The sequence below is a fragment of the Pinus tabuliformis genome, chromosome 7 (genome assembly GCF_031772625.1).
Source record: "Pinus tabuliformis cultivar Carrire ecotype Pingquan chromosome 7, CPIR1, whole genome shotgun sequence".
Classification (NCBI taxonomy): Eukaryota; Viridiplantae; Streptophyta; class Pinopsida; order Pinales; family Pinaceae; genus Pinus; species Pinus tabuliformis.
Genome location: NC_142293.1, coordinates 2,018,660,622 through 2,018,686,655, shown reverse-complemented (window position 1 = coordinate 2,018,686,655; position 26,034 = coordinate 2,018,660,622).

Below are 26,034 nucleotides of genomic sequence, written 5' to 3'. Positions count from 1 at the left end.
CTGCTCAAGGCTTTGCATGCATCTTGAATCTTAAGAGCATACAGGTTCTTGACCTGTGAACCAATCTGCTTCACCTTTCTAGTGATGACGTGTCTAAGGAAAACCTTTCCCTTACTGAAGACTACATCATACCCTCTGTCTTCCAGCATCACGATCGACACGAAGTTTCTCCTCAGTCCTGGTACATACTTGACATCGGTCAAGGTTAGGCGAGTTCCATGCTCCCTCTAAAAAATAATCGTGCCTACACCTGAGACACTATACTTCTCATCATTACCCATCGCCATGAGTATCTGGAGATCTTTCTCCTCCAAAGTACTGAACAAACTCTTGTCACCGGTCATGTGGAACAAAGTTCCACTGTCAAGAAACCAACCACTTCCCACCATGGATGAAACCATGCATGCGAAGAGTGTGAAATCCAACTCAAACTGTGAAGCAAGTTCCTCACCTTCAAATCCTTCCCCGGATCCCTTCTTGGATTTCCTCCATGGACCATTTGCAGCATAATGGCCCACCTCATGACAATGAAATAATCTCACTTTCAATTTGTCAACCTTCTTCCCATCATTGGAAGAACTAGATTTGGAAAGAGAACCCTTCTCCTTTCCCTTCTTCACCTTACTCGCTAAGGCACAGTTCTCCTCACCATGCATGGATGAAGAACTATCTCTGGTGCTCTGTCTGATCTACTCCTGCACAAGATCTGACGAAAGTCTCTCCCATCCTGGAAATTTCTCTCGATCATTGACAGAGTCCTGATAGGAATGCCAACTCTTCGGAAGACCAAGGAGAGCCAGGATCACCAAGTCCTCATCATCAACAGTCACCCCCACACTTCCCAGCTCATCTCGGCATTGGGTGAACTTCGTGAGATACTTGGGCATACTGTCTCCATTCTGACACTTAATGTTTCTGAGTTTATCCTTGAGCGCCAACTTCCTCTGGTCACTCTTGCTTTGGAATAGATATTTCAATGCTTTCCACATCAAGTATGGAGGAGCCTTTCCATGCAAGCTGCACACAATGTGATCCTTCACGCCCTCCAACAAAATCCTTCGACACTTTGTTGTCTTCTTTTGCCAAGCCACAGCTTCAGCAGCATCAGTAGGCTTTGGGACCTCAGCCTCTATGAACGCCTTCAACCCATTGTCTTCTAACACCGCCTCCATCCTGTCTTTCAATGCAATATAGTTCGAGCTGCTCTCAAGAGCATACTCCAATCGCAATCCATTGAAAGACATTTCAACTTTGACACCAAGAAAACACTGCTACAAATTCGAATTCCACTAGCTCAAAACTCAACTGCTTCTGATCTAAAATTCATGAGAACAAAGTATTTCTCATACAAAGATTGACTGTATGGGCTTTTACCGGATATCTCACCTTCCAAAATAAGGATGAATCCAGAGGCTACCTAGCCCGATTACAGACTCTGCCCGAAGAAATAAAATGTAAACAATATCTGAATAATAGATCTGATGATCAACTCTGCTCTGATACCATGTAGAAATTTTGAATAATATGAAACTTATTCAAAGAGATTATCCCGATTATACACTATTGTGTAATACATGCACAATACATAACCTCCTCTACGTTGATCATCAATTTAGCAGCATTAAAAACAATGAAACATCAATCGCATGCACACGTTAACACAATATGTAACCCGGGGAAAGCATACAGCTGAAATCCCCACACTATCTGTATATTATATGATTGAGAACATGTAACAATACATAGTACAATACTCCTCACAAGTACTCAGTACTATCTCCACCTGTTACACACAAACTAGCTCAGATCTAATGCCTCAAATCTCCTCCACTGTTTGTTGTGGAGCTATAAAAAAGGTCTCCTTCACCTCTAATTATCTCACATTAATATGTCAATCCGGGAGCGTTTAGTTATTACAAAGAGTGACTCAATCCGAGGCTATTTGTCAGAGTAATGCTAGTAGTACAACGTTCTACAAAAATACAAGAATAAATGGATGCTTGCCTATAACTAAGTTACTTCAAATGACTAAAGAACACACTCTTAAAACTAGGCAACTGATTAGTCAAGGGTTCGGTGACGATAGTCCATCCTCTTTGGAAACTGACGGAAAGGAAATAAAAGCAAGGAAAATCACACATTCAGGAAACCAGGCAACTTACCAGTCAAGGGTTCGGCAACAATAGCCCATCCCTTTGGAAACTGATGGAAAGGAAATTAGAGCATGGATCATGGGTCTGGGAGCGAGGCAGTGAATGTCGAGGCTCACTACAGCCTTGGATCGTCTCTCACACCAAAATAACAAATGAAAGTAAATGGAATGGCAAATAGCAAAATGGAACAACAAATAAAGAATTGAACGACAAATCTGGAATGGAACAACAATAATAAAATGGAACAACAATCAAACAACTAAGTCTCGTGAGTCATAACCAAACTAAATCTATTAACCCAAATGCACTCTTCACAATCAAATATCAATCTCTCACTCTTAAGGCAAATCAAGCAGAACTCACTAATGGAACAACACTAACTATTGATAAATTATGGAACAACACCAATAGATCATACACACGTAACATGCTGGAACAGTAATATGATCAATCTTAATGTAACAACATTATTTCTGAATACAACTTCGAATGAATCTATGACGTAAATGTTCAGTACAAGAGCTCTGTAACAAGACAATAATAATATTCGGCCAAGAGTAATAATCATTCAATCAACTCTGAAAGGATCAGTAATATAATGCAGAGTCAATACACAATTCTATCTGTAAAAACCTTAATGGATTAATCTTAACAGAGCATGTAATGGCGATTCATGAAGCATATCAGATTACCAGATAACAACGATAAGCAAACCACACAGAAATCAAATTGTAGTGGTACAGAAGTAAGTGTCCTCCGGGGCCGGGCCCTTAGCCTCAAGGGTACACCGCTTTGAGTTAATCCAGATGCAGAGATACGATAATCACCAAATTTATATTAACGCATAAGACAAAAGTACAATGAACCAGTTCTCAACGAGACTCGATGATCAAAGTTGATCTTTTACAGAAAATTACATAAAAGTATATATGTCCCCTAGGTTAACAGTGTTGTCCCTTTATATAAAGGTGACGGCGGAGATGTCTAAGTAACAAGATAAATAAAGCAGCGACCCCTCAGGATCAAAGATCCTGAGGGATTCGCCAAACTATCAATCCTTAATCTTTTCTTTTCTTCTCCGCCGAGATGGTGTCTTCTCCTCCTTTTCTGGGCCGATTTGCTTTGATTTGCTTAGCCTTGTTTTCATTTGGTTTCCCTTCAAAGGGACAACAGTTATCTCGTCTTTATCTTCTCCTTTGGAATGGCAACTCTTCGTTTTCACCCTTTCCTGCACAGACGAATAACAATTATCAGTGAGTAAGTCTTGCATATTAATTCACATGTTTTGTTATAATTCTTTATTGTTTTCCAGATTCATGATGCAAAAAGATTTACAAATTCTACTGAAAAGCTATTGAAATGATCATCAAAAGTATACCTTTTTGGTACTCCACACACCCCCCTGCTTACCCTGTTTCATGCCCTCATGAAAACATTGTAGTTGACATGCAAGGCAGTGAGAGAATAGGCTGGAGAAGGAATCTCATGCGGAGGCCTACAACCATGGTGAGCGACTAGATAGTCAAAGAACTGACCTGTTTGACCCTCAGGCATCTCATACAGGGCTTGATATTCGGGTGCAGGGTGCCAAATAATTGGACTGCAAAATATATATCCTAACCAGGATGGCCCTGCTTTCAAAATGCTCTCGCCATAGAGGTTCAAACGGTATGCAGCTAATTCAAAATTCTCATACTTAAATGGTTCCCTGAGCTGGATGCTTGGATTAGAGATTCGGTACCGAAATTTGGCTGCATCAATGGCGGGGTCTTTGATAGAAAGAAAATACTCTAAACTTTGTCGAATGAGTGCCTCATGCATAGGTCCTAACGTTTCAATGACACCTGGAGTTCTCATAAGGTTTCTATGTGCTTTCCATAACCGCACTGGGTCCCTAGGCTCAGCCCTTACCCACAAGTCTAGGACATTTTCCTGCCTCTCGAAAGTGTTATAGGCTTTGAGCCATTTAATCTTATTAATCCCGAATGAGATGAATGCTTGCAACTGAATTTCCCCAACAAAAGGACCAGGGTTCAATTAAGTCTCCTAATCAAGCACGAGGTTATGCAAATAAAATTCACACAGCAATCTCTGGACCTTCACCCCATAATGTTTACAACAGTCTATAAAGTCATTGACAATGTTGATTTGTATAGGGGCGCCTACTTTAACAGCTTTTATTTTTAATTGTAAATATCGTTCTAGTAAAAACAAAGAATAGTTTTTGGCAGGGGCCCTACATGCTAAAACGTCATTGTATAAAGAACACAAGGTATCCATCTGCTTGATAATAGTATCTAGCCTATGGGTTACCTTTGCAGCTTTCTCTTGTTCCTTTCGCCACCCTTCAGAGGCCTGGCTTTCGGATTGATTGAAGTTCCTTAGTTGCTGCTGTAACTCTTCATATTTCTCACGAGGGACCGTTTGCTCTCTAAGTTGTTCAGCTTCTTGTTGGGCTTGCTTCATCATCTTATGCAAGGTTCTGGTCTTCGGATCTCTTTTCCATAGGTCAGTGGAGGCCGGGAGTTTTACCTGAACTTTCTTATTACGCTGTTTGGAGTTCAGAACCCTTATTACCCCTGAGGGTGGTGCCTCTGTCTGGATTTCCTTGTTCTCCTTTTATTTTTTAACACGAATATCAGCTTGCTGCTGTTCCTTTTCAAATGGAACCACAGTCTGTTCCTCTACATCATTTGGAACAGTCGTCTATTCTTCAACATTATTTGGAGCAGCAGTCTGTTCTTCAGCAGGGTTTGGAACAACATGGCGATCGTTGGTCCTTCACCTTTTTGCCTTGCGGGATTTTACTGCAGTGGCCCTCTTTTTCTTCCCTGCGGTCTTCCTTACCTTTTGGTTTGCTTTCAAAATTCTAATTTGCTGTTGGAGATGGGCTATTGTATTCAATAATTTCTGCCGTTCCTTTCGCAATTTCTTAATTTCCAGCGTTTCGTTAGAAGGGGCAGCAGGCTGTCTACTGCGGTCTGGACTAGTCTCTGGACCTTTCTCCTGGGGTGTTTCTTCGTTGTTCTGCTCTGGCTGTTCTGGGGTAGGAACCTTAGCTGGTTCCGTCTCTTCCTGGACAACTGCTTGTTCTGCTCCTACTCCCTCCAGAATTTCCTCTGGTGACTTGGGGACAAAGTGTTCCCGTTCAGTATCTCTTATCTCTGCTTCATCATGAACAGGCATTTTTCCTTCTTCTGCCTCTACTGCATGTGATTTTTCAGATGCATTTTCTTCTTGGTGTTTGCCGTGGAGGTCTGCTGGACTGGAAGGTTGGCCATACTCACCCATATTGGCCAAAACTGCGGCCAATTCGTCTTCTCCCACTGGATCTTGTGGTGGGCTACCTTCCTGCTGTCCTATTTCCTCCTCTTGCTTAGATTGCTAAGTCTCGGAATGATCAACTTCTATTTCTATTTCAGAATTCTCAGTTGCTTCCTCATTTTCCTCTTCGGATTGCTCAGCCCTCTCTTCAGATTGCTCAGCCTCCTTTTCAGATTGTTCTATCTCTACTTCTAGTCATGAGGGTTGCTCATCCTCGATTACCATTGGCTGGCTGGTGCTCCCCTAGAGCTTTTCCAGCCTTCCTCTTATTCGAGCTAACCGGGCTGATTTTCTAGGCCTCTCTAGCTGTTCGGGTGTATCGGTGGCATGCTTACGCTTTGCCGATTCCTGGTGTATTTCTGGTTGTTTAGATGCACTAGCAACATGTTTTTGTTTTACCAATTCTCTGCGTTTTTCCGGACGTTCTGGTGTGCTTGTAGAATGTTTTCGTTTTGGGGATGGTGTTGTCACTCCCCCCTCAATCATTGCGATCAGTTCATCCCAGCTGCTTTGCTGCTGGGTAAGACTATGACTAACTACTAATCGAATTAATCCATGGTGACTGACGACTGACTCTACATGTTGTGCCTTTTTTAGGCTTCGTGTAGCATCATGCAGTGATGAATTCAGAAGTGCAGGTAGATTTATAGATCATTTTTTCTTTAAAACAGCTAAGAGTTTAAGATGTCGTGGCCTTACCACGTCTTTCCTCCCCTCGCAGGTAATTAACTCTGAACTGTTCTTGCTAATTCTATCCAGGGTTCTCCAAGGGTTGCTGGCAGAACTCCCTTCCCCTTAATTGTCAAGCTCTGGCCTTCGTCCTGGAAAATTTCCATGATCTTCTGTAATCTTTCCTTCTTTAGTGTCCATACTGGTCCGGTGGCTGGTAGTCCCGAGACTTCTACAATTATATCATCGGTGACCGCTATCCGCTTCCCCCTTACTGTGGAGTGGTTCTCCTGCAGGTTCTGCAAGAATTCCATCGCTACTGTTTCATTAGAATCCTGCAGGCGACTGAGATAATTCATCCACCTTGCTCTTTCCAGGATCTCCCGGGCAGCAGCGGAGACTATCAACTTTTGAGGTTCGCTTCTAATTGCCCTTCCTCCCATGGTTTCACTGTGGATCCTCAATGGAACAACAACTGCTTGTGCTGTTTGAAACATAGAGAGGGTGCTAATCGCAAGCTTTGGAAAAAAACACAGAGTATGAAACAAAAATGGATTATGAACAACAACTTGCGTAAAAATAGAAATGTCATGCCGTTAAGCCATGCCATGTCGTCGTACGCTATCTTTCCCGAAGAGTGAGCTGACACGTAGTTCAGGGAATAATGAGGTTAACCTCCCCCCCGCAATGTGATAGGTTGTCCCAGCCGTTAAATAAAGGAGCAGCACCCGATCTGCAACCAAGTCATAAAGGAACAACGTATGGAATTATGCCATGTTTAGAAAGACAACGAATTACCGAAATCGAGGCGGAGAGTTGATCGCATATTACGTAAGAGGCTGCTGTGATATGATATGAGGCTGGGGATAGGACGTCTGTCGTACTTGCCAAATCTCAAGTGGTCATTGTCACTTCCTTTGCCATGATTGGTGGTAATAAATGTTCATGCGATGTATAAATCAGGAAATAATATATGATTAGTTCCTTAGGATATAAGAAACAAAAGAGTATTAGTATCTTACCCATTGGAATAACTAATGTGACTTCAATACCATTAACAGTGCTCTGCTGCCGACAGGTGTCCATAACCTTGGCAGAGTTTTTTTTTTCGCCCCTGGAACCATGATCCTTTGTGTATACTTAGGAATGTTGCTATGTCAAAGTGTAGGCCATTATGCTGGCTTGATGACCAGTTAACCATAATGCCATTCACGAGGAAGGAGTGAAACATGGGCAGGCCGGCTCGTGATGAGACCTCCTGTTCCAAGGTTCGATTTTTTGATATACCTTTTGGACCATATCCCTGGTGTGGTGGCCATAGTGGGATTGCCAATTCACTTTCATCCTCATGATCATGGTAGGCTGGCTCTTGATGAGACCCCCTATCCTGCATTTGACATCTCATAAATTATGTTCACACACATTTTTTATTTTTCATAGAGTCTTTTCCTTATTTATACACAAAGGGTGGTTCAACACTCCTTAAGAGTAGGAATGGTGGAAGAAGTCTTATCATCTCAATAGGAAGATATAAGCCCTTTGCTCTTATTCCTAAATAATAATCAAAGAGGGTTAAAGGGATCAGCATGATAAAGATAACCAATCAGAGCAAAATTAGTAAAACAATGACAACAAAAGATAAGAAATAAGTATATCCTTCCTTTCATCCTCTTACCAATGCAGAGCCTTATAAATATAGCGATTTATAATTTGCGGATTTCGGTATGTTGTAATTTTATATTCATTACATAAGTGCATAGCTGTATTTTAAAGACTTGAAAGAATATGGGCAAGAAGCATCCTCTTATTGAGATCAGCAAAAGGAGTAAGTTGTTTCACAAGGAGAGCAAAAGTATGCTAGTGGTGTTCCTCTTGGAAAAAGACGAAGAATGCAAATGCAAATGCCATCCTTTTTGAAAAAGGAACAGCAAAAATAAAAAAATGCTGTGAAAAAACACTCAAAATGTTGTTCCTTTGAAAAAGGAACAGCAGCAACCAAAAATGTTGTTCCTTTGAAAAAGGAAGAGCAGCAATCAAAAGTGTTGTTCCTTCGAAAAAGGAATAGCAAAAGAGACAAAAATGTCGTTCCTTTGGAAAAGGAACAACAGAAACCAAAATATGTTGTGCCTTTGGAAAAGGGACAGCAAACACACTGCAGCGCCGTTCCTTTTGAAAAAGGAACAACAAAAATCCAAAATGTTGTTCCTTTAGAAAAGGAACAACAGAACAAGCAAAGCCGTTCCTTTTGGAAAAGGAACAGCAGAAAATCAAAGATGTTGTTCCTTTGGAAAAGGAACAGCAGAAAATCAAAGATGTTGTTCCTTTGGAAAAGGAACAACAAAAAATCAAAGATGTTGTTCCTTTGGAAAAGAAACAACAGAAAATCAAAGATGTTGTTCCTTTGGAAAAGGAACAGAAGAAAATCAAAGATGTTGTTCCTTTGGAAAAGGAACAACAGAAAATCAAAGATGTTGTTCCTTTGAAAAGGAACAACAGAAAATCGAAAGTGTTGTTCCTTTTGAAAAGGAACAGCAGAAATCAGAAAATCAAGAATGTTGTTCCTTTGAAAAGGAACAACAAAAAAATCAAGAATGTTGTTCCTTTTGAAAAGGAACAGCAAAACACGCAAATGTCGTTCTTTTAGAAACAGAACGACAAAAATCAAAATTTTGAGAAAGAAAAAAAACATTGAGTTCAAACATATCTACAAGAACGTCTTGAAAAAAAAGAACTTATGTACAGACTGTAAAAAAAAGAAAGGAATGAATTCCTTAATGAATTACAGGTGAGGAATATTTCTCTTCCTCTCCTCAAATCTCCATATCAGTGTTTCGACGTAGCTGCTGGCAGAAGGACTCCCGAGTAAGTGGTTTGCGATAGAGACGAACTCGGTGGCCATTCACTTTGAAGGCATATCCAGAACCGGCAATGGTGATTAACGTGATGGTCCCATTGTCATGCACCTTCTCGATTTCATATGGTCCCAACCAACGAGTCTGGAGTTTCCTAGGGAAGTCCTGAAATCGAGAGTCGTATAACAGAGCCCAGTCTCCCTCGTGGAAGACTTTATTTTTGATGAGCGCATCATGTCATTTAGCCTGCTGCTGTTGAATCAGTGCTCTATTTTGTAGTGCAGAGAGCCTAATTTCGTCCAATTCGTTGATCTGCTGTAGTCGATTGATTTGTGCCTAGCTTAGATCTAGGCCAACTTCCTGTATGGCTCGTAAGTTTTGGATTTCAAATTCTATGGGAAAAATAGGTTGTTTTCCAAACACTAATTGATAAGGTGAGTAACCAGAGGTGCTTCTCCATGTTGTTCTATAAGCCCACAGTGCTTCAGGTAGTCTAGCAGCCCAATCACACCTATGTGACGCAATGGTTTTCGTTAGGATTGATTCTATTATCTTATTGCTGCTTTCTACCTGCCCATTCACTTGTGGGTGATATGGAGTAGTAATTTTATTGTGGACGTGATAATTGTTGAGTGTTGCAGCTAATTTATTTCCAACAAATTGTGGTCCTCCATTTGTAATTATTTCCCTTGGAAGGCCATAACGTACAAATAGATGGAACAGAAACTGTATTACAGAGTCCTCTGTGGCTCTTGGCAATGATTCTGCCTCAACCCATTTGGTGACATATTCTGTTGCCACCGAGATATATGTTTTCTGATTTGATGATGGGTTGATGGGGCCAACGAAATCAAGAGCCCATCGCTCGAATGGTTCAATGAATAATTGTGGCTTTAGAGGCATCTCGTCGGCTTGACCAAGTCGTCCTACTCGCTGGCAGTTGTCACAGGCTTGGACAAATTTCTTTGCATCTTTGAAAATCGTGGGCCAGTAATATCCTGTCTACAATACTTTATGTCCAGTTCTACGCTCAGCGAAGTGTCCACCACACGGTCCATCATGACAGGCTTTTAGGATGTCAAAGATTTCATCTTCTCGAACACATCTCCTGATATGCATGTCTGCCCCTGTGTGAAACAAATAGCCCCCAATCCACGAAAATCGAGCACTCTTCTGAACAATCCGCTTGCGCTCATTAGGGGTTAAGTGTTTTGGTAGCTTACCTACTGCAAGGTAATTGGCAACATCAGCATACCAGGGTGTTTGAACAGCAACAGCAAATAGGTGCTCATCTGGAAATTGATCTTCAACTGTTGCTGCATCGATTGGCTTTGGTATTCTTGAGAGGGAATCGGCTACAGGGTTTTCTTTGCCAGACCGATCCTTGATTGTGATGTCGAATTCCTGCAATAAAATCAACCATCTAGTTACTCTGGCATTTGTGACAGGCTTATTTGCTAGATATTTAATGGCAGAATGATCTTTATATAAAATAACAGGATAGCCTGTAATATAATGTCTAAACTTATTGACAGCATGTATCACAGCTAGGAATTCTTTTTTAGTAACAGTGTAATTTAATTCAGTAGGGGATAAATTTTTGCTGATGTAATAGATGGCATATAGTTTTTTATCCTCTTCCTGCCCAAGGACTGCGCCAATGGCTGTATCTGAGGCATCAGATGATATCTGGAATGGTAAATCCCAGTTTGGTCCTCGAAGGACTGGGGCTGTAGATACGATCTTCTTTAGATCCTCGAAAGCACGGTCACATTTTTCTGTCCAAAGAAAATCAACGTTACCAGTTAGTGCATATAAAGGTGCAGCAATGTGCGAATAATGTTCTATAAATCGTCTATAATAACCAGAAAATCCAAGAAAGCTGCGTACCTCTGTTTGAGTAGTAGGAGTGGGAATAAGCAAAAGTATTTGAATTTTGGCTGGGTCTACCTGAATGCCGGCTGCTGAAACATAGTGTCCTAGGATAAGTCCTTTGGTCATCATCATGTAGCATTTTTCGTGGCTTAAGCAAAGCCTGGTAGCAATGCAGCGTTGTAGGACTTTTTCTAGGGTGTCTAGTGTTGGATCAAAATCATCTCCATATGGTGTAAAATCATCCATATATAGTTCAAGTCCATCATTTATTAAATCTGCAAAAATGCTAAGGATAGCCCTTTGGAATGTGGCAGGAGCATTACATAGGCCAAAGGGTAGAACTCGATAGGCAAATGTTCCCCAAGGAAAAGTAAAAGTAGTTTTGTCCTGGTCTTCAGGGGCAATCTGAGTCTGATTGTATCCACTGAAGCCATCCAGGAAAGAAAAGATTTTCTTTCCTGCTAAAGTATCTAATACTTGGTCTATGAATGGGAGAGGAAAATGATCTTTTTGTGTTGCTTTATTTAGTTTCCTGTAATCCACACAAATTCTCCATTTTCCATTCTTTTTTGGTACCACCACAAGCAGAGAGACCCATTTACTATCAGAAATAGGATAGATAAAATTGACATCTAAAAGTTTTTGAAGTTCAGCTTTTACCACATCCTTTAGATGAGGATTAAGTCTTCTTTGCGGCTGACGAACAGGTCTGGCATATTTTTCTATATAAATGTGGTGTGTACATAATTGGGGATCAATTCCTTTCATATCAGGGTAATCCCATGCAAATGCTTCTTGATATCTTGCTAATAGATGGATGAGCTTCGTTTCTTGTTCAGGTGTGAGATTGGCATTGATGTTTAAAGTTTTTCCCGGTTCAATTTCCACAATTTTACTATTTGTAACAGAAGTAACAGGTATCGTTTGGTCATGTGTATCTTTCAGAGGATCTTCTTCTAATTCATTATCAAATGCTGCTTCTATCATGTGACACTGTGCGCGGGATCTAGATTCAGTTTGACTGATGAAATTATTAATGGCATCATCTTCTGTTTGATCTTTAAAATCAAGTGCCTCTTGTATAGTCAATGGAGATCTAATGTTATCAGTAAGGTATGATAGAGGGTGTTTATTAGTTTTGATTATTGTGACACTTGGCTGCGCTGGAGGATATAAAACTAAATTTTTAATATTCGGTCCTCTGGTTATAGTCATATTTCCCTGCCGACAGCCAATGTAAGCATCAGCAGTGGCGAGCCAAGGTCTACCTAGAATTAGCGGGTGTCCATCAAGTCGGGTTTTTGGATTGATTATCAGGAAATCGGTTGGATATTCCCAGGAGTCTATAGAGACCATGACATCATGTAGAGTACCCTCTGGTCTCACCATAGATCGGTCAGCTAATTCTAACAGAGTAGAAGTGGGTTCTACAGATGTAATGCCAAGATTTTGGCAAGTAGCGGTTGTTAAAATATTAATTGCAGCTCCTAGATCAACTAAGGCATTAGACAGAGTCTGACCATAAATTTGAACAATTACAATTGCATTTCCTGTGTCTTCATATTTAATGGGTGTTTCTTTCCCGGATAGTAAATCAAATAAAGTACCGACTACTTGGACCCTTGGATTAGTTGTTGTATTCCTCGGTTTCTTGATGCACAATTCTTTGATAGTTTTTGCATATATAGGAATGTCTTGAATGGCTTGGAGGAATGGGATTTTTATGTACAAATTTTGTAATTCTCCCAGAATGTCAAAGTCAGGATATTGTATGGGTCGAGGTATGACCAATCGTTCTGGGAATGGAGGAGAGGATGTGGTTGCTTGATTATAAGTCTGCTGCTTGTTTACATCCTCTTGTTGTGACTGTTGTTCTCTAGGTAACTGATCTTCAATATGAATTGTTTTATCTCCCTCAGTTCCAATTATACGTCCAGATCTTAACTGAAGATCATTGCACTCCCTCAGATCGGGTCCTATTTCTGAAGATTCGATGATTTGGAGAGATTGGACTGGTCTGTTATTTGGATTGGGATTGGGTTGAGCTGGGAGTTGCGGTCTCAAATTAGACTGGGGATTTTGTTGCAAGGCTGGCAGAGTAGGTTGAGGGAGCGGAATAGTTCCTGCTGGCTGGTGCATCGGTCTTTGCCAGTTTGTCTGCCAGGGTGAACTTTGTGAAGTAGGGGGAGTCCATTGTGGAGGATATGGGCCATTTTTCCAATATGGTGGATTGTAGGGAAAATTCAGCCAACCAGATTGGCTTGTCTGATTCAGCCATGGGTTTAAAGAAGGAAACGATTGTGGTGACCAGTTTGAGAATGGGGGTTGAGATTGATTTGGCCACATACCATATTGTTGAGCATTATACTTTGGAGGCTGAAAAGAAGAGGTTGGGTCTGGAAACATACCAGATTGTCTCGGCTGCCACTGGCGACGTTGGTTGATCAAGTACATCGATTCTGATTCCTCTTCCACTTCCTTATATACTGCTTTCAATCCAGGAAGTGAGGGGCAGCTCTCTGTAAAGTGATATTTTTTACAGATGGCACATGTTTGAACTGTATCCAACGGACATTCTATATGGCTATGTTTTTTTCTGCATCGGGGACAGAAGATCGCCAAATTCTATTCTGCCTCCATCTGCTTCTGTTTAGCCTGCACAATATCAAGTTGTGTAGTTAGTGTCCCCAGAATATCAGTTCTAAAATTTTCTAATAAATTTCCAATTTCTACACGTGTTACTCCTTCTGTTGATACTTTGTTATCTCTTGCAAACCGATCATATTCTGCCGGTTTTATTCTTGTGCTGCCTCTCGAACTCCCGATACATAAGTCAATGATGTCAGCAAAATTCTCTTGATAAATATCCCCTTTTCCCATGATGTTTAATGTTTCTATCCATTGTTCCTTCATGCCCCTTATCAATGCAGTTTTTAATACATTATCAGGTAAAGGTAGTGATGCATAAGGGGATCTTTGTAGATTGTACTGAAAACGTTCCACATATTCCTCTAATGTCTCATTTGGTTTGGTTGTCATTTGAAATATTTCATCTTTTAATTCTCTGGACCTACAATAATCCTGATATTTCTTTAGGAGGGATTCTTTCATTTGATCCCAATTGTTGATAACCCCACCACCTAGTCCCATGAACCATCTTAAAGCAGCCCCTTTTAATGTAGAGGGAAATAGTTTCAATTTCTGGGATCGGTGGTGTAATCATATCCCCTGCATAACACATCAAATTCGAATAAAAATGCATCCGAATCTTCTGATGTGAGACCGTGAAATGTAGGGATATGCTGAAGAGGGATAGCTTTCATGGGCACATTTGCTGCAGAATCCACTATAGGATATTGTAATGTAGAGTTTTGAGCATTTGGCTGGTTCTGAGCCATAGGATCGAATATATGCCAATAACCTTCTGGGATATCTAGGAGGGTATTCCTTGGTTGAGAGGGAACGATTTTGACAGGGGTAGTTTTAATAGCACTTCCTTTATCTGGGATAATGAGAATACCTGATGTCTGAGGAGATTGTATTCCTTAAACAATGATTTTTGTAGCACTCCCCTTATCCGGGCTATTTAATGGCTGATTTGTTTCAATAGGAGATTTTGGTTCCTCGGTTTCCCCTGTTTCTCCTTCTCCTCCACAAAAGTTGCTGAAATTCCCTTCCTGCAATAGTTCTGGAGTAGAATTTTCAATTTCTTGAAAGTCCTGCTCTTCAATTTGACTATGCACCTCAGCAAAGGCTACAGATGGTGATCCTGTGGCCTGAAGGGAACTAGTAGGCTGTTTAGAAATGATTTTCCTAGGGCCTACTGATGGCTGCGATTCTGTTTTCTTATAGATTTTGTCTATGAAGGTCGTTCGGCCAAGGGTCACCGACCCCTTAGATTTTTTGGGTTTGGATGGAGGTTTGATATTCTTTTCTGTTTTTTTCTGCTTAGTCATGCACTCAAATGAACTACTATTCAAACAAAGCAAAAACAAATCTGTTAGGAAAGCGGACAGTGGAGCAGGGCTTTTACATGCTCCGCACGCAGGTTCTTACCTTCCGTTTTTAAAATCCAACTCTTCCCTAGCAGGTTTGTACACTACTCTGAAAAAAACAAATGGCTACACTCTTTCCCCGGCAACGGCGCCAAAATGTGGAGCTATAAAAAGGGTCTCTTTCACCTCTAATTATCTCACATTAATATGTCAATCCGGGAGCGTTTGGTTATTACAAAGAGTGACTCAATCCAAGGCTATTTGTCAGAGTAATGCTAGTAGTACAGTGTTCTACAAAAATACAAGAATAAACGGATGCTTGCCTATAACTAAGTTACTTCAAATGACTAAAGCACACACTCTTAAGACTAGGCAACTGATCAGTCAAGGGTTCGGTGACGATAGTCCATCCCCTTTGGAAACTGACGGAAAGGAAATAAAAGCAAGGAAAATCACACATTCAGGAAACCAGGCAACTTACCAGTCAAGGGTTCGGCAGCAATAGCCCATCCCTTTGGAAACTGATGGAAAGAAAATTAGAGCATGGATCATGGGTCTAGGAGCGAGGCAGTGAATGTCGAGGCTCACTACAGCCTTGGATCGTCTCTCACACCAAAATAACAAATGCAAGTAAATGGAATGGAAAATAGCAAAATGGAACAACAAATAAAGAATTGAACGACAAATCTGGAATGGAACAACAATAATAAAATGGAACAGCAATCAAACAACTAAGTCTCGCGAGTCATAACCAAACTTAATCTATTAACCCAAATGCACTCTTCACAATCAAATATCAATCTCTCACTCTTAAGGCAAATCAAGCAGAACTCACTAATGGAACAGAACTAACTATTGATAAATTATGGAACAACACCAATAGATCATACACACGTAACACGCTGGAACAGTAATCTGATCAATCTTAATGTAACAACATTATTTCTGAATACAACTTCGAATGAATCTATGACGTAAATGTTTAGTACAAGAGCTCTGTAACGAGACAGTAATAATATTTGGCCAAGACTAATAATCATTCAATCAACTCTAAAAGGATCAGTAATATAATGCAGAGTCAATACACAATTCTATCTGTAAAAACCTTAATGGATTAATCTTAACAGAGCATGTAATGGCGATTCATGAAGCATATCAAATTACCAGATAACAACAATAAGCAAACCACGCAGAAATCAAATTGTAGTGGTACAGAAGCAAGTGTCCTCTGGGGCCGGGCCCTTAGCCTCAAGGGTACACCGCTTTGAGTTAATCCAGATGCAGAGATACGGTAATCACCAAGTTTATATTAACGCATAAGACAAAAGTACAATGAACCAGTTCTCAACGAGACTCGATGATCAAAGTTGATCTTTTACAGAAAATTACATAAAAGTATATATGTCCCCTAGGTTAACAGTGTTGTCCCTTTATATAAAGGTGACAGCGGAGATGTCTAATTAACAAGATAAATAAAGCAGCGATCCCTCAGGATCAAAGATCCTGAGGGATTCACCAAACTATCAATCCTTAATCTTTTCTTTTCTTCTCCGCCGAGCTGGTGTCTTCTCCTCCTTTTCCAGGCCGATTTGCTTTGATCTGCTTAGCCTTGTTTGCATTTGGTTTCCCTTCAAAGGGACAACAGTTATCTCGTCTTTATCTTCTCCTTTGGAACGACAACTCTTCGTTTTCACCCTTTCCTGCACAGAAGAATAACAATTATCAATGATTAAGTCTTGCATATTAATTCACATGTTTTTTTATAATTCTTTATTGTTTTCCAGATTCATGATGCAAAATTTTTTACAAATTCTACTGAAAAGCTATTGAAATGATCATCAAAAGCATACCTTTTTGGTACTCCACATTTGCCTGCCTCCACTGCGCAATCCTGCATGAGAAATCATGTGAGAACAAGCTACAATTGCCTTGATATTGGTGCACATTGTGCAATCCTTATTGGCATTACTCAATCCATGCATGTGCAAAATCTCATGCACAATTGATAGTCACAACTCACCCTTTCACTTACCTCAACACTTGTATCTGTTGAACTAGCCATGCACTGAGTTAACTGATGTATTCTTCAGTTTCTTTATGAGTTAATAATTAGTGAATTAATTAATATTTAATTCACACAACTCATCACTAGTGTATTCTTTAGTTAGACTAAATACAACTAGTTCAACTAAGTGAAACTGAACACAACTCCATCAACTCCACATCCAACTCGACAAAACTCACATGCATGAGTTCTAACTGAAGTCCTCCATGCAATAGCTTAACTAACACATAAGAAACCACGTGATTCCTTTTGTCAGCTACATGTGCCACATCCGTAGCTCGAACTGAAGTGCTCCAAGAGAATAAGATAATGTTTAGAGTCCAAATATTACTAAGGGCTAATAATATTTCACTGTTTCTATTTTTAGCCTGGCAGTCTAAAAATAGACTCTGATCACTCCGCTGTGAACCAAAAATAGAAGTCCATCTATTTTTTCCAACATGACCAATCATCCATAAACAACATCTTGCAACTCATAGACCATGATCCATATGTCTAAAATAGACATAGTCTAAAAATAGACTTTGCGCCAAAAATAGCCCGCGGGCCTAGTTAGTGAAGGTGACTCCTTTCCACTAAGCTCCATCATCTTGTTGCATTTTCAACACTTTATAGAGATAATTTTGAAAGATATTTTTTTAAAAGCTAATTTTGGGAGATATTTTTGGAGGTAGAGTTTATGGATATAAAATCAAGAAGAGAAAATGACATTGTGGTTGGTGAAGTTTATATAGTTTTTTGGTCTATTAAAGGTCTCAAGTTCAAATTTTTATAGAGACAATTTTGAAAGATATTTTTTTAAAGCTAATTTTGGGAGATATTTTTGGAGGTTGTCAACATGATTTCAGTTTCCATCGGTTGGTAACCCTGAGCATGTCACTATTTGATAAATTTGCAACTCAGGCATATTGGATATAACTCCCAAAAGCTTGATCTTTCATGGTATTCCTTGTATGTAGCAAAGATAGAAGTTCTTAATTGTGTAGTTGCAACTATATAATCTCTTTATTTTGAATCTTATTTGTAAACGAGTGCATTTTTGGCTGATCTTGACACCCGGTTAATTAATCGTAAATTTGTTTATATTGGATGCATTTTGGTGGTAGCCGACACCACTTTTCGAAACTTGATTTCTCGAGAAAATGGTCAAAGTCGATGATATGTTGCAGTTATTACGCAATTTAGTGTCAGCTAGCGTTCATAACAATGTCCAAGTCAACAAGGACACGCTCTTTGACATCCAAATATATTTGCAAAATTTTAAATGAAAATTTGAATTCTTAGAGCTAGAGTGCTAGCTTCACCGAGAAGAACTGCAAAATAAGACTTTTGAATGTGTTCTTGTTCAGAATATAAGTTTGTTTGAGCCTCATATTCAATCAGTAAATGATCAAATTAATGCAGTGGTTTCAAAAGAAAATTTGCATGGAACTGAAATTTCTTATGAGAAGCCGGTTTTTCCCAAAACTTTCATAAGACCATGGGAAGAGATTAGATACAATAAATACAGAACTGGTTTGGGTTACAACAAGTATATTCTGGATGTATCCTTTCACATTCCAAATTTCGCTAAACTAATAGAATTCCCGAGTGTCAGATTCCTGGATGGCATTGTTCCCGAACAAGTTGATAGATGACAATAGTGTAACAGAGTTAGACATGTGAAAGATCTGTGTTTTGATCTTCACCCGTGTGAACATCATGGAATTCGAAATCATCATACAAATAGATGTTCAAAAAAGAAGATGACTGCAAGAGAGAAGGTAAATTTGAAATGTATTACTTCTTGGGATTGGAAGAAAACAACCAAGAAGATTTGTAGGTCATACCGAAGAATGCGTTCAAGAATGATGACCAGCTTTGCAATGTTGAAAAGTACATCTCGCCCTGTATTGAACAGGGGGGGAATCGTTGATGGTCTGCTACAGGTTCAAGTTCAAGATGTCAAGAGAGCTTGAGTCAGAGTTGAGTTGATTGATCACGTCCATGTTTGGAATTATTTGAGTAGTTGTTGTGATAGTTCTAGAGTTTGTGGTCACCTTAAAACCACATTTTTGTTTGTTCTGAGAACTGCTATGAAGGTTCCAGAATTGGTGTTGGTTGAGACTTTGAATTCTCCCATGTTGGTTTGCAGTCATCCTTAAAAACCATTTCTTGAGAGACATTAAGCTCTTGGCTGAGATACATTTCTGCATTTTAATCTCTCCTTGGAATTTGGTACATCCCTTCAGATTAAGGGGGGAGTGTTAGATAGCTAATCCTCAAAGTAACCTTGGGTCAATGTGGGTAGTTATTGGAGTTGAAGAACTACCAAGAACTAATTCAATTGTTTCCTATATATATTAATATGTACAGATTGTACATCATTAATTGAGATTGATTAATATACATTTAATTTGATTTCCAGTTTCGTGTGTTTTACATTATTATTATTTATTATATTTATTTATAAATAAAATTATTTAATTATAAAATTATAATTCATTTAATTACATATATAAATATTAATATCATTACTCTCTTTTTTTAAGATAAGATAGATCACATTATGAACATTAAACATGATCGTCATCTCTTTCACACACATATATAATAAAAAAATTATTAAATTTATTTTATTCATTAAATTATTCTTATTTTTTTTTCTAGTTAAGACTAACCTAAGTACCCACGGGGGATTTGAACCGGTGACCTATCGCAAGGAGTGCCTTAACAACGCACCCATTCACCATCAATCCAAAGCCCCATGGGCCATTAAATTATTCTTATAAAATGTAATAGATTAACTAAATTAATTTTACTATTCATATAAAATTTATAATGAAAATGTAAAATTAATTAAAATACTATAGTTGGTTTTAGTTATGATAGTGGTCATTTTAAAAATTGTTTACATACTAAATAAATAAATAATTGTATTTTAAAAGAAGCATACATAATTAAATATGCAAATAATTGTATTTTAGTAAGGTTTGAGTTTATGTGAGGGAATGCCTCCAATATGTTAATGTTAAGGGAACTTTGAAAAAGAATTGAAAAGCTAAAAATTATAGAGGAATGGAATGTGGAAAAATGTTATTGAAAAATATAATTATTAATAAATAGTAAATGTATATGAAAATTTGTTAAAATAACATAATAATAATATTAAAAAAATAACATAACAATAATATTAAAAAAAAAACAATATTCTCTACTCTATAACATATTCTCATAACTCTATAACATTATTCATAATTATAATTAGATGGAAAAAAATTAATTAATATGGGAAATACATATCACATGTGATTAGTTTGTGTATATAAAATTACATATAAAAAAATTGATCTCATGTGAATGAAATATATTAAAATAAAAAATTAAAGAAAAATATGCATACCATATATAATTAGAAATTTGGTTGAAAAATATTGTAAATTAAAATTAAAATGGTTGAAAATTATTATGATGATGATGATAATAATGGTTAACATCTATTCACACTAAACTTTGGTATATCAGACCTAAAGAAACTAATTATTTAGTTTGATTTAAGATTTTATGCTATGCTCAAAAAGCTAAGAGAGAAGTTTTCCTAGCTTACTGTAATTTTAACATTTTAGAAGGCTAAAAAGATCATGTAATTTTAACATTTTAAAAGGCTAAAAAGATCGATTATAGAACTGAGATCTAAATAAAAATATTACATGTTTTTCGACTAAAAATATCAAAACTATAAATATAACTTAATTTTATAAATTCAATATTACCTTTAATATATATTCACAAATAAAACCATTTTAATATATTTTAGTTTATAAATTAATCGAATATATCATCAAAATACTTACCTAATATTAAATAAATAAATAAAATCAACTAGGGTTACAACCTGATATTCATGGAAAGCCCGTTCTTGATTCGAAACGAACATGTACAGTTTCATGGAAAGGCCGTTCTTTGATTCGAAACAAACAAGTACAGTTCATATAAAAAATAAGAAGGCAATTTAGCATATAAAGCTAAATAAAATTACTGGCGCACACAATGTCTTCATCTACATGCTGGGTTCGCTGTGAGTATCCCAGATTTGAAACCGTTCGTATTTTCTCATTTCAGTCAGCCATCAAGAAAGAGCAGCTATGATTTTTACTCCCAACTCCAAATGAGATGACTGGAAGAGCCTGTTACCTGCATTGGCAAGTTCTTCCATTAGTGAAATTCGTTTTACGATGCCCAAATTCTGCAGTCTCTCCTTCTTGCCCACATACCCATGCGTTGCTTTGTGATTATAGGGAGTGGTGACCAGGGAGAAAATCAAGAAGAGCCCATGCTCTAGTGCCATACTAAGTAGACGAATATTATTTTCCATCTCTGCATTAATATCATCTGCATGCGGGCCGGTACAGCTACAGAGGGCATCTAATTCCTGCGGGGTAGAGCAAGAAACGTGTTGAGCATCATGCAGATCTTGCAGACGGGAAACACATATAGTTACTACCCTGTAGAGAACATCGACATAATGCATAAAATAGACGGCATAGATATGGTTGATCCATGCAACTTTGAGGATTGTCATTCCATTGTACAACTCTTCATTCACTATATCACTCCTACTCGCCAACACATATACAGCGAGATGGAGCATATAAAGGATGGAATTCTTCTTGCTTCTAACGAGATAATCGATGCAGTGGTCAAACATTCGACAGTAAATTCTTAAAACCATACTCTGAATTTTCAAATATTGGCTCTGGTGGTGTGCAAGGTCAAATAGAATACGCACAAACGCCAAAACAGAATTTTCCTGTGCCATCTGTAAATCGGTCTCTTTCAGACCGCCGACGACATCAACAATCCTGGCGACTTCTTTGCAAACCTCCTTGGCATCATCACATGAGTATTCACCACTTCTTCTTAGTACCCATGAATTTAAGAGCGGCTTACTGGTTACCTGGAACAAGTATTCATATCCTTTGATTGAACAAAACAGCACTCTGTTTTCTATTCTGTACTGGCAATAAAGACGTACCAGATTTAATTTCCTCCACAGTGCGTTCCACTTCTCCAATTCACAGTCATCTGCTTTCCTATTTCGATTTCTACGACCTCGTTTCTTCGTTGTCTTCTGAATTAGTAAACATTGATTAGCAGCTGCAACCAATTCTTCCAACAGATTTTTCATACCTGTCTTGTTCAAGATTTGGGTGTAGTCAGGAATGACATGAAGCCCGCCGTTGTTGTCGAGAATGAATTCGCGCATCCGCTGCCTAAGCTCACTCTGTGGGATGACATTGCCAATATGGAAGGGCTGTCGCGTGTATGGGTTGATGGCATCTCGTTTGCTGTCCCAGATCGTTTCTAGCGTTATTCGATTATAAAGAATCTGAGAAGGGTCTTCTGAAATCGGAAGTCTAATGGGATCATAAGCCAAATTTTGGACCAAAATATCAACAAACTCTTCCGGAAGACAGTTACCATCCAAATCCATTCTTTTTCTCCCTGTTGTCTAGATTTTTTTATCTAGAGAAACAATGCAACTAATAAAGAGAAACAATGCAACTCGTAAAGGAGATTGATTTATAGAGAATAAAACATGACTAGCATTTTGAATTTAAAGAAGCACTTGAGTAAACGACCGATTGATTTACAGAGAATAAATGCATGACCAGCATTTTGAATTTAGACTGGCACTCGACTGAACTTAGTTAAAATAAAATATTGTTTTTTAAAGTCAAGTCTAGAATTATTTTTTTTCTAAAATCAAATTTAAATATAAAAAAATTGTCCTTTTTGACTTTTGAAAAAAAAAAAATTCTAGGAAAAATAAATGGACACTTCAGAGTGGTGCTTTGTTTGGCATGTTAATAAAAAATTATGGCTATATACTATGTTACTTCACATCAAAAATTTTTATTTCAAGGATTTCGAAAATTCATGCATGCTTTAATGACACTAATTTACTTGGAACACTAATTTACTTGGAATATTAAGTGGAGGTGTTTTGCAGTTTTAGGATTTCGAAAATTCATGCATGTTTTGATGACACACTTCCTGGAATATTAAGTGGAGGTGTTTTGCAGTTTTCACTTTGTAAGTTTTGATAAGGGTATTTTAGTTAAAAAGTATTGATATTTATAAATTTTAGAATAATTTTTTTTTATAATTATATTAAATATTTTATTTTATTTTATAATAGACATGTTAAAAAATATATATTGTTAAATATTTTTTTAATAAATTAAATCAAAATACTATATCACATTATGGATGGTTATTTCAAAGATTTCTAAAATTCATGCAATGAAACTAATTTTTTTGGAATATTTAGTGGAGGTGACTTGCAGTTTTTACTTTGTAAGTCTTGATGAATGTATTTTAAATTAAATATAAGGTAGCTCCTAAGAAATTTTGGAGGCAGATTCTAACTAGGAAGACTAAGGATAATAATAAAATTGCTCTTCACGATTGTAATTCCTATCTTAAAAAGCTTTATGAATCTCCAAATGTCATGGATAATTTGGAAACCCTTCTCACAACGAAAGAAGTTTTCTCTTTAGAAGACATTAAGTTTGGGATTAATCGCCTCGCTAATGGGAAAGCTAAGGACATTGAAGGTTACCAAGCGGAAATCTTAAAAATTGGAGGTCTTGTCCTCATCCCCCACATCCACAAGCTTTTCAATCAAGCAGTCAAGCAAGGGTTCCCTAAACCTTCGACTAAGAGCCTCATTATTCCTATTTTTAAAAGTGGGGATACAAATAACCCCTCTAATTATCGAACAATTATGATCAGCCCTCTCTTAGCCAAGTTATATGGTAGTATTTTGGAAAAGAAGTTAAGCATATCGCTTGAAAGTGAAGGTAAGCGGCTAAAGGCCAAGCAGGTTTCAGAAGGCATCACTTAACAACAGAACACCTTGTTATGCTTAGGATCATTGCGGAGGAATGTCGTAATGATAAATCCAATTTATTTTGTTGCTTTGTGGACTTTAGAAAGGCTTTCGATACGGTTCCTAGATACAACCTTTGGAATAGATTAGAAGAGCTAAAGGTTCCTCTTGAGTTGAGAGCTGCCGCTATAAGGTTATACGAGAATGTAATTTCCAAGCTAAAGAGAAATGAGGGGTGGTCAAAAGATATTAAGTGTAACATCGGAGTTAAACAAGGTTGCCCCCTCTCCCCTACCCTATTTGGCATTTACGTCGATAAGCTCGAAGGCTATTTAGAGGAAGCAGGATGTGATGGCATGATCTTAGCTGGGATAGTCGTCATCCTTCTTCTTTATGCTCACGATATTGTTCTTTTGGCAAGGTGCCCATCTGATCTTAATAAGCAACTCAGGCTTCTTAAGGATTTCTGCTCTACCATGGGTATGACTGTTAACACTGACAAAACAAAAGTTATGATTATCAAATCCAAGAAGGACACTTACGCTAATTTTATGTATGACAATAATAACTTGGAGGAAGTGTATTCTTACAAGTACCTAGGAATTGATATTCATCACAAGCTCAACTGGAACCATAGCATTGAGAAAAGGATTAATGGGGGGTGGAAAGCTTATTTTGGTCATGAAAATAATTGTAAAATAGAAAACCTCGTAATGTGGGATAAAAAGAATTTCCTCTTTGAAACTTTAGTCACTCTTGTTATCTTATATGGTTGTGAGGTTTCGGGTTGCAACATCTTCAGAGAATCATGGAGAAAGATTGAGCAAATCCAGAAGCATTTTATAACTTATAACCTGAAAATTAAAAGTAATACATCCTATCCTATTCTCCTTATAGAAGTAGGTCTTTCCCCTATTGAGAGCCTAGCTATGCTTAGGTTTCTGTTGTACAAGCACAAAATCAGTAACATAGACGATCATAGACTTCCTAAGCTAGCTTTAAATTCTAGCCAAAACCACCTAAGGCTCAATCGAGGGTGGCATAAAGACACAAGGGCCTGGTTAAACTATTAGGAGATCAACGAAAATGATGCATTGCAAAACATAAATAACATTAAAGATATTGTTACTTCTAAGTTCAAAGAAAAAATGTGGTGTGAGAAAGATTTAGCGGCTAAAAGAAAATTAAGTTATTATAAGAAGGTCATTACGACATTCCTCCGTAATGATCCTAAGCGTAACAAGGTGGTCTATTGTTGAGTGATGCCTTCTGAAACCTGCTTGGCCTTTAGCCCGCTTACCTTCACTTTCAAGCCATATGCTTCATTTCTTTTCCAAAATACTACCATATAACTTGGCTAAGAGAGGGCTGATCATAATTGTATGATAGTTAGAGAGGTTATTTGTATCCCCACTTTTAAAAATAGGGATAATTAGGCTCTCAGTCCAAGGTTTAGGGAACCCTTGCTTGACTGCTTGATTGAAAAGCTTGTGAATGTGGGGGATGAGGACAGGACCTCCAACTTTTAAGATTCCCGCCTGGTAACCTTCAATGTCCTTAGCTTTCCCATTAGCGAGGCGATTAACCCCAAACTTAATGTCTTCTAAAGAGAAAAATTCTTTCGTTGTGAGCAGGGTTTCCAAATTATCCACGACGTTTGGAGATTCATAAACCTTTTTAAGATAGGAATTCCAATCCTGGAGAGCAATTTTATTATTATCTTTAGTCTTCCTAGTTAGAATCTACCTCCAAAATTTCGTAGGAGCTACCTTAGAGAGGTGTAAGAGATTCTCTTGTCTTTGACGAATGTACTGCCTCTTTTTCCTTTTAGTCAGGACTTTGTATATTTTTATCTTGTCCATTTTAAGAGATTGATCAACAGCTTCCTTAATTGCTCTCCTCGCACTTTTACAATCTTTGTCATGCCATGGATTGGTTTTTCTATTTCTTTTATTATTTCAAACTTCAATTGAGAACTTGTTAATAGAATATGAGAGGGTTGTAGTAAAATTATGATAGAGGTCTTCTATGTTGTCTATACTAGATAAAGGAAGAAAATTAGTTTTTAATTCATTTAGAAAGAGATATTTTTTATTTCTATTAAATATTAAGTTATTTTGGCTGTAGGTATTATTTTCTGTGGGAACTCTATGCATGACAAAATTGGGAGTTATAAGTAAAGGCCTATGATCACAGTCAGGTTCGTGGTCGTTTAAAATGTCAAAAT